The following is a 16,901-nucleotide window of genomic DNA, read 5'->3' as shown; positions in this document are numbered from 1 at the left end:
TTTATTTATTTTTGTCTGTTGGTATCCAGTTGACCCAGCACCATTTGTTGAAAAGGCTGTTTTTCTTCTCTTCTCCTGCTTTTGCAGATGTGAAAAATCAGCTAGATATATTTATATGGTATTGCTTCTGGGTTCTCTGTCTTGTGTCGTTGGTCTAGGCATCTGGCTCTCACAATACCAGTTTTAACTTTTATAGCTAGCTATAGTGTGAATTTGCCAACTATTCTTTTTTTTTTTTTTTTTTTTTTTTTTGGTTTTTCTTTTGGCTTTTCTCTGGTACCGGGAACCGAACTCACGACCTTGCGCTTGCTAGGCAGGCGCTTTTGCCGCTGAGCTAAATCCCCAGCCCCTGCCAACTATTCTTTTTCTGTTCATTATTTTAATTATCTTGGTTCATTTGCATTTCTGTATAACTTTTAGGATTAGCTCGTATAGATCCATAGAAGACCTTGGGATTTTGATAAGACCTAGGTTAAGGTTACAAATCATTTGGGAGCAATGCTACATTTACTATTAGTCTGCTCATACCATCTTACCGCTTCAGGTGGATTATAGGGACCGTACCACTATTTAAACCCCTGCTTTATAATTAGTTGGCTTAATATCTCCTTTCATTGAGAACCATCTCAGGCATTATTATACTTTTGCTTTTAACCATCCAACATAAATTTGAAAACTTGAAGAGAAAGATGGTAGTATTAGTACATTTACCTATAAAATTACCTACTGATACTACTTTTTTGTCTGAAAATACTATTTAGTTCTTTAAGATTTGCCTTTAGAGGCTAAACACCTTCATTGGAAGAAAGATAGCCTCTTTCATAAATGGTGCTGGGAAAACTGGCTATCTACTTGCTGAAGATTAAACCTAGATCCATATCTCTCACCATGCACTAAACTAAGATTGAAATGGATCAAATCTAAATACAAAACCAGAAGCACTTAATCTGCTGTAAGATAGAATAGGTGAAACTCTTGAAGACATAGATGTTGGCAAAGACTTTATGAACAAAACCTTGATTGCATAGGAAATATTACAGAGCATCAACAACTAGGATCATATCAAATTAAAAAGCTTTTGTGTAGCAAAAGAAACCACCAAAAGAGGGAAGAGATAACCACAGAATGGGAAAAAATTTTTACCAGCTACTCAGACAAAGGACTAATATCTAGAATATGTAAAGGACTAAAAAAAAAAAAAAAAAAAAAACCCGCCCTCCCAGATTTAAAGACCTAATTCAAAAAAGTGGGCATCTGAAATGAATAGACACTTCTTAGAAGAAGAAGTAGAAACAGCAAATAAATATATGAAAAAATATTCAACATCACTGGTCATTTGTGAAATGCAAATTTAAAACAACACTGAGGGGGCTGGGGATTTAGCTCAGTGGCAAAGTGCCTGCCTGGCAAGCGTAAGGTCGTGAGTTCAATTCCTGGTACCAGAAGAAAAGACAAAAGACAAAACAAAAACAAAACAAAACAAAAAAACAACACTGAGATTCCATCTCACTCCAGAAAGAGTGGCTGTAATCAAGAGATCAGCCAATAACAAATGCTGGTGAGGCTGTAGAGAAAAAAGAACCCTTCTTCACTTTGGTGGGAGTGTAAATTGATGCAACCACTGTGGAAATCAGTGTAGAGATTCTTCAAAACATTCAAACTAGAGGTTCCATTTGACCCAGCTATTCCCCTTGTTATTTTCTTGAGTTAAAAGTGTCATAGCCCAACGATATATGTACATCCATGCTTATAGCAGCACAATTTGTAATAGCTAAATCTTGGAAACTGCCCATCAGTGGATGAATGGATAAAAAAATGTGTTTTTTTTTAGTGGAGTATTCTTCTGTTTTAAAAAATAGTGGAGTACTGTTCTGCTTTAGATAAGGATTAACTTGAGACATTTTTAGGCAAATGAATGTACCTCAAAACCATAATTTTTTCAGTGGCACAAGATAAGCATTTCCATTAAAAAAAGCCCATAATTTTAAGGGAAATAAATCAGACACATAAATTTAAATACTGTATCAGATTATTTTTCTTGTGTGAGAAACCCAAAGGGTAACTAAAGGAGCAAAATGGAGGATAGATATTGGGAAGTAGGAAGAACATGCGCAAGTGGGAAGGGGAGCAAGGGAGGGGAGAGGGAAGAAGAAGGAAGGGAAAAGGAATTTAAAAAAGAGAATGGAAAACTTTGTAAATGGCCAAGGGATGAAGGGTTGAAGGGAGAGGAGGGGAATGGGAACAAAAGAATTATGATATATTATGTACAGGTACAAATTCCCTATGATGAATGTGATCATTATGTACGGCAAACATGTACTAATAAAGAAATAAATATAAAGAATCAACATAAAAAAGATTGGTCTTTTGGTAAGCTTTCATTTGTGTTTATTTTCCTTGCATTTCTTTTTATCCGTTATAGTTTGAAAATACTGTCTGTCATGTTTAAGACCTGAAATTATTGTATTCCCTATGCTGCTAGTTTTCTTTGCTTTTTCTGCCTCACAGTCACGATGGTGTGCCTGTCACGTGTGTGCATTGTAGGCGCTTGCCAGGCTTCACTGGGGTATTCAGAAGCGAGTGGCTCTGAGGACGTTTCGGTTCAGCCAGTGCTCTGGGGTGCCCCGGCCTAGGGTTGCTTTCAGTCAGCCTGGCTTCTCTGCTGCTGAGTGCCAGTTTGTATCAGCATCTCTGGGGCCCACGTTCAGCCAGGTCAAATACACATTTTATTTCTTGAGTTTTTTTTTTTTTTCCAACAGCTGTGTTTTTTTGTAGCCCACCCTTTGGCTGAGATTGTTGACCACCAAGAGTTTGAGTTTTCAGGGCTCACTTTTAAACTCCAGCCTCTAGGCCAGTCCTCACCTTACTTCCTCCCACGGCTCTAAACCCTAGCCTCAGGCGGGGGCACAGGGCCTGCCTGGAAAACAGGAGGTCCTGAGTTTGATTGCTGGTAGAAAAAAAACCTCCCCAAACCAAAAACAAACCAAAAGCCTCCATCCTCCTGATGCCCACACCCACAAGGTGCTCCTGTCCTGGAGCTGAGGCTCTGCTTTGCTGATTTCCAGCTCCTACTTGATTTTTAGCACCCAGGGAGTTTTTTTTTTTTTTTTTTAAATCTTTCTTGAGAGCTTAACTATGTATTTAAAGAACATTTTGTTCAGAAGCTGTATAGGTTGAGTATCCCTTACCCAAAATGCTTGAGGCCAGACTTTTTTTTTGATTGAGGACTTCAAAAATCTTTGAAATATTTATACATAATGGAGTACCTTGAGATTGAGACCTAAGTCTAAAAACAAAATTCATTTGTTTGATATAAGCCTTAAACACACAGAGCCTGAAGATAATTTTATATGGAACTTTTAGTGTGCCTGTGTTTTGACAGTAGCCTGCCATAGAAGTCGTGTGGAGTTTTATTCTTGTTGTATCATGTTGGTGCTCAAAAAGTTTTGGATTTTGGAACATTTCAGAGTTTTGGATTAAGAACACTGCACCTGTATGACAAGGTTTTTCAGAATATTGACTCTACTATCTTAGCAGAGACAGACATTTCTGACATACCATTTCCCAGCCATTATATTAACCATAGATTATTGGGTCCCTGGAGGAATTCACTCCGGGTTCTTTCAGAACTGTAAATGGAACAGAGCTTGCTTGCTGTCTCCCAGGAGTGGCTTTGGATGGGCTCAACTTGTCCTCAAGCAGAAGGAACGCAGGTATCCTTAGTCCTACTCTCCCATCTGCCAAGGAAGCGAGGGGTTGCAGGCGGGAGGGAGTGTTCCCTGTGAAAATGCTGCAGCAAGGTCTAGGGAGATCAAGATCGGAGATTAACAGTGAGATTTCACACCAGGAAATCTATGCCAGAGCAGTCTCTCGGGACTGGAGGAGGAAGAAGAAGCCTATTGTGTTTTTTAATCTCTGGGAGGATAGTAATGGCCCCTAGTCCTGGCAACTCTGTTTTTTCTCAGGAAGAATGACTCATTTTTTTTAATAAACATATGATTGTCTGTGTTATGTTGTCTTACTGAATACTGCCTGGGTTCCAGCCTTGCCTTAGATGAGCTTTATCTGTCACAGACTGGATTCAGCCAGAAAGCACAGGACCTATCCAGGGTACACCTACCCTTAGAGCTTTCCTTTCTGTCTCCTCTAATGAGGCTGTCAGAAGAGAGGACTGAAGAGGTCAGGAGAAAGAAGGTATGAGATGGTGTCAGTTTTAACAAGAAGCTCCTCTGGACTTTCTGAAAACTATGAAAAATTTCAAACAAATATAAAATAGAGTAGTGCATCTGCCCCATTTGTTAGTCATCAAAATTCAATAATTTTTGCACAGTTGCCTTATTCATATTTTAACTAATCTTCCCTCTGCTGGACTATTTTGAAAAAATCTTTGATATCACTGTGAGTGTAGACATAATCTCACCATGCAGTGTAAAAATGTTGACATAGTCGTAATGCTGTCCATTGCCACACCAAATGCAAAGTGGATTATCTGTTGCCAGTGTCCCCTGAAGTCCCCCCATTTCTTTGAACATGCTTTGAGTGATCCCTTGTGGACTCGTGCCCTCTGCCTAGAAGCCTCCACTAGGAGACTTTCACCTGGCCAACTTCGGTTCCTCAAAAGGAGGCTTTTCCTACTTGCCAAAGCTAAAGTAGCATCTCTTGGCTGTCCCATTGCCTTGCTGTCTGTGTACGTGGTTACGCATGCTGTCTCCAAAGCTGGAGTGTAAGTGCCCGGAGGTGGGCAGCTTGCCAGTTATGTTGGTTGTGTTCCGCATGGGACCTAAGGAGAGCCCAGTGTACAGAAAAAAAGCCAGTGCTTAGGCACAAGTCAGCTCTTAGATTAATGATAAATGATCCCAACATTTCTTCAAGATTTTATAACTGTTATCTCTTCTTGCAACTGATTCCTATTCCAGAGCTTTGCTTTTCTCAAGGGCTTTAGCCAACAGCTGTGTTTGCAAAAAGTGCTGGGCTGTTGTCCCTTTCAGGACATTTAATCTTTTAAATCCTCCAAATATTTGGTAAAATATAAGTAAGTAAAGTCACTTCTGACCTGTTAAGAGGCAATGTTTTTCTGACATAACTCTCATTTGAGATCACTTATTTGAACTTGCAGTTAATAAATCTGTCTTGGCTTATATGAAACTGGATGGAATGAATTTGTAGCCCACATACCCTCTAACTGATTATTTGGATTTCTTTGATTTTAGTGTGTCATTTGTATCTCATGTAGGGGGCATTTTAAAATTGTTATATTGTCAGTTGTTGGGAATATTCTGTAGCAGAAGAAAAATATAATTCAATGAAATAATTATGAACATAATTAGATTTTGATTCTCTAAAAAGTGTGATTTTAGACATACAGAAGACATGCAAGATTGGTACAGAAATTACCCTGGACTCTGCCCCAGATGCTCCTCGGCATTAGCATTTTACTATACATTATTTTCCTCCATACTCTTACCTATTTGCTTGCTTGCTTCCTCCTTCTCTCTTTCTCTCTCTCTCTTTCTTTCTTCTCTTTCCTCCCTCCCTCCCTTCCTTCTCTCTCTCTCTCTTTCTTTTCTGACTAGACTGACAGTAGACTGCAGAAGCTCAAAGCCTTTCTCCTTTGATAACCATTGTACAAGTATCAAAATCAGGAAGTTAGTGCTGACATATGGAATACCATTAACTCACCTATAGTTCTTATTCACTGTCCCACTCATATCCTTGTTAGGAAAAGAAAATCCTGAATCAGAGTTGCAGAGCTGTATTTTTAGTCTTCCAATGGTAAGGTATTTCCTTTCCTGAATTTGATATTTTTGAAGATTTTAGGCCAGTTATTTTGTAGCAGGTCCCTGCATTCGGATCCAGTTTGTGTTTTGAAAGTGACTTGTTTTTCTTAGTGCATGGTATCAGGGGGCAGATGATGGGGATTTTTCCTTTGCGTAGGTATCTGCCTTGGTCACTTGGTTAAGTTGGGTCTGTCAGACTTGGACAATAATATGAATGATGATGAGGATGATTACCAGTGGTAACTTTCTATGATTTTCTACATTTATTAGTTGGAATTCTATAAGGAAGCACTTTTCCATTTCATTTGTTTATCAATATATTAAAAAAAAATCAGTATGAACTCATGGATTCTTATTTAATGGGTTATAGTTTGTTATCTTTTCAACATTTTGGTACTTAAATTGTCATACATATTGTGCAGAAGGGGACTTTGCAACTGGCCCCTGTGAACTTTGAACGTCCCTGACATTTTTTGTCTATTTCCTTACTCTCTGGAACAAGAAAGCCAGGGCTTGGCAAACTTTTTCTCTTAAGTGGCCGGAGGTGACTCTTTTCAAGTTGTCCAGTCTGTGATGTGCCTACTTAACTCTGTCTTGGGTGGTTTGTGACCTGAGAAGTGGCTGTGTGCTATAGAAGTTTATTCACAGAAGCAGTGGCTGACTGGATCTGACCTGTGAGCCATCATTGGCCAAGGCCTCTTCTGGGTTTATGTTTGTTCTTTCCTACCCCAGTCTCAGAACTGGCCACTTACCTGAGGAGTCCTGCTTCCTTTTAGTGGCGAATGGCATTTAGAGAGGGAGATCTGGTTACTGGATATGTTCATTGCTGCCAGGATATTCATTATTGCTAGGCTCTCTTGGCAGACAGAGTAGGAAATGTAAGAATGTACTCATACATAAGTGCATACATTTGTGCATATACAGACATAACTGTACTCCATATTGGTCTCTAAATATTATAAACCATTGAGTTATATCATCTCCAATTCCATGGCAATTCTAGCCTTTCTGTATTTGAAATTTCTTTCTCCAACATTGACATACCTGGCTCCATTTATCCATAAATATTTACTTATTTGTTCAATTTTAGAATATATAGAAAGTAGATTTCGAATTGTAAACCTGTGTCTCTGTGAAAAACAAGCCTACTGACAATGGAGTTTACTCTTTATTTCCACTTTTTTTATGCATTGGGGTTTGGTTAAATACTGTGCTCAAAAGTTAGTCATTGCTGTCTTCCTCACCCCTGCTGCCCTCTTGTATGTTGTGATTTATTTATTTTGAAATATAAAAGTTACATTTATTTTTATTTATTTATTGCATGTCATCATTCTGTATTATTGAGTACAGATGGCTTCCCGCCTGTCACCTAGAAGCCATTTCACCCATGCTCTGCTTGGCTGCCGGCCTCTTGTCTTTCTCTTCAGCAGTGGTGAGGCAGATTCCCTTTCCCCAGGGAAAAGAAATCCATGGTTTGTTGCCTTTGCCAATAACAAAATGTTGGAGAGCTGGGTGGCAAAGCTGTTGCCATTGGCATCTTTCAGATGGACCACAGCCAAAGAGCCAGGGTGTCTCTCCCTATTGCTGATCACACCAATCCCAAGTTTGCACCTCCAGTCACCATACATAGGTTACCAGCGTCAAGCTTGACAAAATTGGTAATCTTGCCAGTATCCAGATCAATCTGGATGACGTTATTCCCCTTGATGAGGGAATCAGGGTAGTGGATGGTGGGAGCATCATGGGTCACCAGATGTGGGGTTCCTTTTGTGCCCACAAAGATCTTTCTTACTTTGCATAACTTACATTTGGCTTCCTCAGGTGTAATGCGGTGAACAGCGAAGCGACCCTTGGTGTCAGATCAGACAGAAATTATCTCCCGTCTTGTCAATGCTGATAACATCCATAAAACCAGCAGGGTAAGGTTATATCAGTTTGGACTTTGCCATCAACCTTAATGAAGTGCTGCATGCAAATCTTCTTTACTTCATTGCCGGTCAGGGTGTACTGAAGTCTGTCCATTAGGAAGATGATGAGAGGCAGACACTCTCTCAGCTTGTGGGGACCGGTGGGTGGACAAGGTGCAAACACACCGGTCAGTTTATCCAGCATCCAATGTTTTGGAGCTGCTACCCACTTCAGATGCTTCTTAGGACCATGAGCCATGGCTGTGCTGGGAACAGAAAGAGCAAAGTGTACATTTATGATATGCAACATATTTTGATATATATGTTGAAGAATGACTAAATCAGGCAAATTAACACACTCATTACTGCAATATACTTAAAATTTTCTTGTGGTGAGAACACTAAAATCTCTTGTAGCAATCATCAAATGTATAATATATTGTTATTAACTAGTCACCATGATATATAATAGAGCTCTCTTGAATTTAGTCCTCCTCCCTGAAATTTTGTATCCTTTGACCAGTATGTTCCTTTTTTTTTTTTTTTTGTACCGGGAATTGAACTCATGACCTCAGGCTTTCCAGGTGCTTGTGCCACTGAGCTATATTCTCAGCCGGACCAGTATCTTCCTAATTTCTCCCAGTCCCCTATTTCCTGATGACTGCCATTCTCTTCTTTACTTCTATGAGCTCAACTTTTTTAGATTCTACATGCAAGTGAGGTCATGCAGGATTTGTCTTTCTGTGATTGGCTTGTTTCAGTTAGCCTAATGTGCTCTGAATTTATATATATTATCATAAATGGCAGGATTTCCTTTTTAAAGGCTGCATAGAATTCCATTGTATATATACCACATTTTCTTCAGCCACTTGTCTATTGATGGGCACTTAGATTGACTATATATCTTGGTTATGGTAGTGCTTCTGTGAACATGGGAGTGCAGGTAGCTCTTCTACCTTTTTTTGTTTAAATACATATGCAAAAGTAGAATTGATGGATCATAGGTAGTTTTATTTTTAAATTTTTGAGAAACTTCTATTTTTCTTAATGGTTGTACTAATTACCATTTTCTCCAGCAATGTGTGGGGTTTCCTTGCCAGCACTTTTGTCTTTTTGATCATAGCCATTCTAATAGTTATGAGATTATTGTGGCTTTAAGTTCCACCTCTTTGACAACTACTGATACTGAACATTTTCCACGTATCTGTTGGCCATTTGTATGTTTTTTGAGAAACAGTGTTCAGTTCCTTTACCCATTTTTAAGATGGAGTTGTTTTCTTGCTGTTGAGTCCTCATATATTTTAGATATTAATGTCTTACAGATGTATGGTTTGCAAGTGTAGTCTCCCATTCCATAGGTTGTCTCTTCACTCTGCTGGCTGTTTCCTTTGCTCTGCAGAGCTTTGTAGTTTGAAGGTATTCTATTTGTCTTTTGTTGCTTTTGGTTTTGGCTTCATAGCCCCAAAATATCTTTGTCCAGGTCAGGGTCATGGGTTTTCATCCCTTTGTTTTCTTCTAATAGTTTTACAGTTTCAAGTCTTACATTTAAGTCTTCAATGCATTTTAAGTTGATTTTTGAAGATGGTGTAAGATGAGGGTCTTGATTTCATATTTCTGCATGTGAGTATTCAGTTTTCTCGGCACTATTTATTCAAGAGACTATTCTTTCCCTGTTGTGTGTTCTTGGCGTTTTTGTTGAAGATCAACTGATCATAAAAGTGTGTATTAATTTCTGGCTTTTTATCCTGTTCCATGGGTGTATGTGTTTGTTTTTAGGCTGGTATTGTGCAATTTTGAGTCCTATAGCTTTGGTAGTATATTTTGAGAACATATGGTATAATGCTTTGGCTTTGTTCTTTTTGCTAAATATTATTTTGACTATTTGGGATCTTTTGTAGTTTGGTATGAATTTCAGCATTTTTCCTTCTATTTCTGTGAAAAATACCATTGCATTTTTAATAGGGATTGAATCTATAGATTGCTTTGAGTAGTAAGTACATTTTTTAACAGTATTGATTCTTCTAGTCTGTAAACATGGACTATTTTTGCATTTATTTGTGTCTTGATTTCAGTTCCTTTCATCAGTGTTTGTTGTGTTATTTTAAATATGGTTAGGATCATTTGTTTCTATTTGTGTTGCATTTTAAGCCAACTCCTCCATTTGGCCCTTTCTTCTGTTCTTGTTTATTTTATGTTGCTGTTTTGTGAATATGTTAAACATTAATGTGGTTCCAAAATTTAGAACATGTAAAAAAGGCATGAATATTGACGTGTTGTTCCATATCCATCCCTTTTACCCTGTTTTTAATCTGTCTCCTTTTTACTCTGTTCTCATTAACCCTGTAATGAATCAATTGTATTTGTTTCTAATTTACCATGGTTTTTTTTGCACAAGTATATATATATGTATATATACAGTTATTTTCTTTGTTACTAAAAGGAAGAATACTGTAGGTACATTATAATTAATTCATGAACTGATGAAAAGTAGAACATGTCTCTGTGGTGAAATGCATGGCCTCACCTGAATCAAGTTACTGAAGGTTAAGAACTTCATCAGGTTATGGTCAGTTTAAACCAAGAAAAAGAAACAAGCCAGGATCACCCAGGTATTCTACCTTGGATTAAAAAGATAATCTTGGGGATAACAATTTCTCTTTCTTGACACTGCTCTAATTTAAACTGTTGTCCTCCATTCTAGATCTTGCCCTTTATGCCTGATACATGGTTGCATCCTGGGATCTACTCCTCACTGTATCCCACATCATCCTTTTTTTTCGTTTCCTGTATCATTTGGTGGCACACATCCTTTAGTAGCTTTGTGAGAAAGAGTATGTAAAATTTTTTTCTGGTTGGAGCTGATTGTTAGTGTTACTAGCTTGATTATTAGTTTTGCTATATCTAGAGTTCTTGTTGTATGTAGAGTTCTTAGAAGTAACTTTTGTTAAAACATTTTTCCTATCTTAGTGAGATGCAGTTTCTAGTAGTCCCAGTGTTCAACTTTCGTTCCTGAGGATCCAGTTTTTACTCCAGTATCATTTCTATTCAGCCTGAAGAGTTCCCTTTGGTACTTTTCTTGCAGTCATTTTCTGGTGATGAGCTTTGTCTTTTATCTGGAAAATGTTTTCAGTTTTCCATCATTGCCGAAGGATACTTTTGCTGGATATAGAATTCAGGATTGATAGTTGTTTCTTTCAGTCCTTGTGTTCTGGCTCTCATGAAGGGTGATGATAAGAAAGGAAAAGAAATCTTCTACCACTTAAAGATTTTTTTCCCCTATATGTAGCGTGTCATTTTCCTTTGATTGCTTTAGACTTTCTGGCCTTGGTTTTCTGTGTTTTATTTTATAAGTTTAAATACGGTTATCTTTGATATTCTCCTTCTTGAAGCTGCTTGGATCTGTATGTCTTTCATCAAATCTGGGATGTTTTCATCACTTTTTTCAGCTTTGGGGCTCAGTTTTCATCTTGTGGAACTCCCATTATCCTTATATCTGACCTTTGATATTTTCCTGTATGTCCATAGTGCTCAGTCCATCTTTTTGTTCAGTTTTCTTTCTGTTTCTCAGGTTGTATAATTTCTGTTGATAAAGCTCAAACTCACTGACACTTTATTCTTTTATTTCTGTTTTGCTATTAAGGTTATACTGAATATTATATTTCAAATAATACAATTATTAGTTTTTAAATTTCCAATTTTTAAGTTTTTATTTCTTTGCTGAGATTACTTTATTGATATTTCTTTTCTTTTCAGATATTGCAAATGTCTTGCCTTTTACCTGAGTAAGCATGGTAATCAGAGCTGATTTAAAGTTCTTGTCTGATAAGTCTAACATCTATTTTGAGGTTGGGATGTGTTTATTTTTTTCTCTATTAAAATAAGTCAAATTTTCAGGGTTCTTTGTATGTCATATAATTTTGGATTGTATTTTTTGTTTTCTTAAAAGAAATAGAGTCTCATTATGTTGCCCAGGCTGTTCTCAGACTCCTGAGCTCTTGTGACTCTCTGGCCTCAGCCTGCCAAATGGCTGGGTCATCAGGTGCACATGCCTGCTACTGTGCGTGGTTTGAATTGTGTCTTTTTTTTTTTTTGATTTTGTTTTTCTTCTGGTACCGGGAATCAAACTCACGACCTTGCACTTGCCAGGCAGGCACTGTGCCGCTGTGCTAAATCCCCAGCCCTGTGTCTTGAATAGTTAATATTATCTTGTGTAGACATGAAACCTCTCAAATTCTTCTGAGAAATCTTAATGCTTTTGATTTCACTGATAATCAGCTTCAGATCCCTCTTCCTTAGGAGGTGGTTCAGATTCGATTCAATTTTTTAAGTCTTGATGGTGCATTGAGTCTCTCCCACACATCTAAAGAGTTAATGGGTCAGCCCAAGATTTGTACAGTGTCCATAGGAATTTGAGGGTTCTTTTTTCAGGTTTCTCCTCCTCTGGAGTGCCTGGGCTCCTCTTTTTCTGGCTGGGCAGCCTGTAAGATTGCTATGGAGATTTTAGCTACCTCTTCTGCACCATTCTTATGATAGGGACCAGTCCATGGAACAGAGCTTCTGCTCCTTCATACCCCCAAATGAAAACACAGATCCAGAAATTTACTCCATACCAGTCACATTTCCTGGGTTCTACTCCCAATAGTCTGTCTCCATTTGTTTTCTTCCATATACATTATCTTCCGATGTTGTTTCTGATGTTTTTTTCCCCAGAATTTGTATTTGTAGCCCAATTCATTTAAAAATTGTTTTTCAGGCTCTGGGGCCAAACATTGGCTGTCCCAACCATTTTGTTCAGGAATTCACCTGGGATGAGACAGAAAAAAATTTTAGTAAGAGAGGAGATTGGAAATGTGGGTTAGATGACAAAGTTGCAATGAGGACGCTTGAGTGCTTTGGAAAAGCACTTCCTAAAATGCCTTGGGTAACATATGGATTGAGAGTAGTGGTTGAGAGAGACCCATTAAGAAAATTTTGTCATTTTTATGCTACCCTATTGAAACGACTTGAATTCAGGCAGTGCTAAGCAAATTGCAAAGGAAAGAATCCACTTAGGAACATTGTGAAAGTAGAATAGAATTTGGTAATAGGTTATTATTGGAAGGAAAGAGATGAAACAATAACTGTTTGATACTTAGGGATGATAATGATGTTGTTAATTTGGATGCAATATGCAGGTGGAAAATTTAGTTGGAGGAGAATAAGTTGAAAGAAAAACATGTTGTATTCTAAATACTTGCAAATATTAGCAGGAAGTTGGAAAGTTAAAGAGCCTGGAAGAGTTGGGCTAGATCTGACAGAGAAATGAAATGAGTCTTAAGAATGGAGCCTTATAAATGGTAAAAATTTAGACAGCAAGTGCAAAAAGAGGAATCAGCAGGAACTCTGAAAATTTTAGGGAGAGATGGATGAATCAGGAGTCTGAGGTATACTGGAGACCAAGGGTCCCAAACAGTTTATAGTCCAAAAAGCTGGCCAGTGACTTTCTCTACACATGTAAAAAGAAAGTTTAAAAACGTAAATCTTCTAAAATCTGAGAGTATGCCATATTTAAGTAGTGAAGATTTTCCTTTCTCGTTTTACTGAAAGTTTTATTTTATTATAAAGATGAGCACAAAAGGCATATTCTAATGGGCGAGTAAGCGATATGTAATGGAGGAATAGAGGTTGTTAGTCTAGGCCACAGTTTTAAACTTGTCAGGGGTGTGAACGACAAGTGAAATGGTAGTTAGTGGCTTGAAGTGGGTAGAGGGGGAGCAGGGCCAGGCCCTTGGTTTGGATGTCTGCTGTTGGGAAGGAAGGGTGCTGTGGAAGGAGTAAGGGCTGTGGTGGTAAAGTTCTGGAGTCAATAGATAAAAACAGGACAGAGAACAGATTGAGGAGGTTAAGTTGTAAATACATAGGGACATTTTTGCCTTTCATAGAGGGAAAAGGAAGATAGGTACTGTTGTAACCTGACCAAAGCGCCACCATCCTGTTCTGTATGCGCCGTTTCCCCTCACCCTCCAGTCACCCACTGTACCCTCAAAACCCTCTGCTAAAAATCCTCTGCTTATAGTTCCCAGGCAATGCAAAAACCACAAGAGCCAACTTGTTAACTTGATGTTCTTGTGAAAAGCATCGGTTCTGAGAATTATAATCACCAAAAGTACCTAGCACTCTGCAAAGACAAGATCTGGGTATTGAATGCCCCCCTTTGTGGTTTTTCACTTTATAAGCTCCGTGCTGCTTCTCCTCAGCGCGCAGCAGCTTGCAGAGCCCATCTGTACTCTGTGCCGCTGGGTACCAGCTTAAATAAAGTGCTACTTTTTGCAAAGAGACGTCTCATTCTTTTTGGGGGTCCTTTTCCTCGGTAGAGCAGGTACAGGTATGGAGAAGTTTTGTCAGGGAGAAGAGTGAGTCCATGTAGGAGGAAGTTGGAAATTTAAGATGTTGAAAATGAGAGTTAAGAGTGAGGCTGATGATTTCATTTTTATGGCATAGAAAATACAGTAATTAGAAATGAATCTTCCTTCATACAACCACTGAAAAAGCCATCCCCTTCCCCCAGATTTACGTGAAGGTTATTGAGAGGCAGAAAGAGAGTGACTATCTAGGAGACAATAAAAGCTTAAGAAAGTAAACCTAGTGTTTGGGGCCATTTTTCTCCAGTGGGTAAATTTTTGAGGGAAGACAACTGAGCAATACATTCAATAGTCTCTTAGGGTTGCAGGGATAGAGACTGGAATTCAAGTCTTGCTAATGTGAGGGTTTTTTTTTTTTTTGTTGTTGTTGGTAAATCACCCTTATTTGGGACTGATGCCTTGATGGGTCACAGCCTAGGAGCAGGAGTGAATTGGATATAGAAAAGTCTTCTCAGGGACTATTGTTTCACTATTTTTTTTTTTTTTCTGGGAATCAAACTCATGACCTTGTGCTTGCCAGGCAGGTGCTGTGCTGCTGAGCTAAATCCCCAGCCCCTATTGTTTCACTTTGAATACATTATAATTTTATTATCTTTGTCTTAGGTGCTTGGCAGAAAAAGTGCAAATATTTGGAAGACAGTGATACTATACCAGGCTTCAAATTGTGACTACAAAATGATGCAAGTGTGTACAGTCCAAAATAAAAAATATCTGGCAGAATATGATCAAATAATATGAACAAAATGAAGTAGAAGGGATGGAAGAGATTATATCCATAAGAGCTTCTGATACTGGAGTTTTCAAGAGCATACTTAAATATAGCTGTACTTACCTTGTTCAAAGGGATAAAAGATTTAGCATTTTCAGCAGAGAAGTAAAAACTTAAAAATAGTGAAGCCAGGTACTTCTGTAATCCCAGCTACTGGGGAGGTTGAGGCAAGAGGTCACAAATTCAAGGCCAGTGTAGGTAACTTAGTGAGACCTTATCTCAAAGTTAAAAATGAAAAGGGCTTGTAGTTCATTGGTTGGGTGCTGTTCTAGCATGGATTCAATACCAGGACCACAGAAGAAAAAAAAAAATTCTGGGCATGAAAACAGAGCTGAAGTTAGGAACTTAATGGGTAAGTTTAACTGAAGGTTAAATAGAGCTGAAGAGTGAATTAATCAATTAGAAGAGCGGATGGAAAATAATAAAGAAGTTGAGGAAGATATAAAGATACTGAAGTGTGTAGTTGGACTTCCAGACAGCATTGAGAGAGAATGGGAGAAGCAATCTCTCTCTCTCTCTCCCTCCCTCCCTCCCAGGCTGGCCTCTCATAGCAATCCTCCTGCCTCATACTTGAGTGCTGGGATTGCAGGTATGTGCCACAACACCCAGTGAGAAACAATATTTGAAAATAGAATGACTGGAAACTCCCAAACTGAGAAAAATTATTGAGTAATACATTCAAGAAACCGTACTAACACCAAACAGGTTAAAAAGAATTCCATACCTTATATTTGGTAGTAAGGCTGCAGAAAACCAAAGATAAAGAGAAAAATTTCAAAAGTTGCTAGGAGCATGAAGAGGGAGCAGTATACAGTACTCTCAAAGAATTAACAGACAATGGCTTACTTCTCAACAGAAACAATGGAAGCCATGAGACAATGGAATACATCTTCAAAGTACTGAGAAAATAATTCATCATCTGGAATAGTAAAACCTGAGAAAATTTCCTTGAGAAAAAAGAGGAAATACAAGTGTTTCTTACTTGGCAGTTTTTTAGTACATTAGCCACTCTTTAAAATTACTATTATTATTATTGTTATTTATTTATTTATGTTTTATCTTTTTGAGACAGGGTCTTGCTATGCAGTTCAGGCTGTCCTTGAGCTCACTTTGTAGCTCAGGCTGGTCTTGAACTTGAAATGATCCTCCTACCTCAGCCTCCTGAGTGCTAGGATTACAGGCATGCAGCACCATACCTGGCTCTTTAAAATTATTCAAAAGTCATGGTTAGTGACTACAGATATTCCTCATTTAACAACTGTCTCAGTTACTTTTCTCATGGTGGTGGGACAAAATAACTGACACCCAAAATTAAGGAATGAAAGGTTTATTTAAATCAGTCTGTAGCAGTTTCAGTCCATAATCAACTGGCTCTAAGGCAGGGTGGCACATGGCACAGGAAAAATACTTCAAGGAGGCAGAAGACAGCAAAAGCAAGAGCAAAAGGGGGAAAGAGCAAGCCTCTTTTCTTCCCTTAGATTGTACACAGGTACCCCCTGCTAGGGTGGGTGTAGCACTCATACCATCTCCCTGCCCTCCTCTTACATAGGATGAAGATGTTTACAAAGTGAGGATACTGGCCCCTCCCCGCAAGTAGCTTAGTTAAACTTATAAACTTCTCAAGTTGACACAATGTATTAACTATTACAGCAGCCTACCTGTTTTTGTGTCTATCCCCCCGTGTCCCCCCCACCCTTACCGGGAACTGAACTCACGACCTTGCGCTTGCCAGGCAGGTGCTATGCGGCTGAGCTAAACCCCAGCCCCCAGCCTACCTGTTTAAGAACTATTACTTATTAATTTATTTTGTCTTTTTGAGACAAGGTCTTGCTGTGCAGTTCAGGCTTGCCTTGAGCTCACTTTGTAGCCCAGGCTGGTCTTAAACTCATGATTCTCCATCTCCTCATCTTAAACTCATGATTCTTCCCGAGTGCTGGGATTACAGGTGTGCGCGACCACGCTTGGCTTAACAGCTATTTGAACTTGCAACTGAGGTGTGCTGTTTGGACTTACGACCTACCACTAGGACTTACGACTCATCTTTTCA

General features: G+C 38.6%; 1 protein-coding gene and 1 pseudogene across 6 annotated transcripts in view; one reads left to right on the top strand and one right to left on the bottom strand.

The window, feature by feature from the left end:
* The window catches only part of Dis3l2 (DIS3 like 3'-5' exoribonuclease 2), a 292,479-nt gene that overhangs the window by 13,560 nt on the left and 262,018 nt on the right, over positions 1–16,901 (top strand). The window contains exon 2 of one of the 6 annotated variants that reach the window (XM_005395382.2): positions 7,599–7,696. The exons of the other annotated variants lie outside the window; for them this stretch is intronic. The gene's annotated coding sequence lies outside the window, so the exon portion shown is untranslated. The remainder of the gene's footprint in view (positions 1–7,598; positions 7,697–16,901) is intronic. 6 annotated transcript variants of the gene reach the window in all.
* Positions 7,143–7,945, bottom strand: LOC102006739 (annotated as a pseudogene).

This window comes from Chinchilla lanigera, unplaced genomic scaffold (genome assembly GCF_000276665.1).
Source record: "Chinchilla lanigera isolate Chin_1 unplaced genomic scaffold, ChiLan1.0 scaffold00052, whole genome shotgun sequence".
Lineage (NCBI taxonomy): Eukaryota > Metazoa > Chordata > Mammalia > Rodentia > Chinchillidae > Chinchilla > Chinchilla lanigera.
The sequence above is the reverse complement of the archived record's forward strand: the minus strand, read 5'-3'. Positions and strand labels throughout refer to the sequence as shown.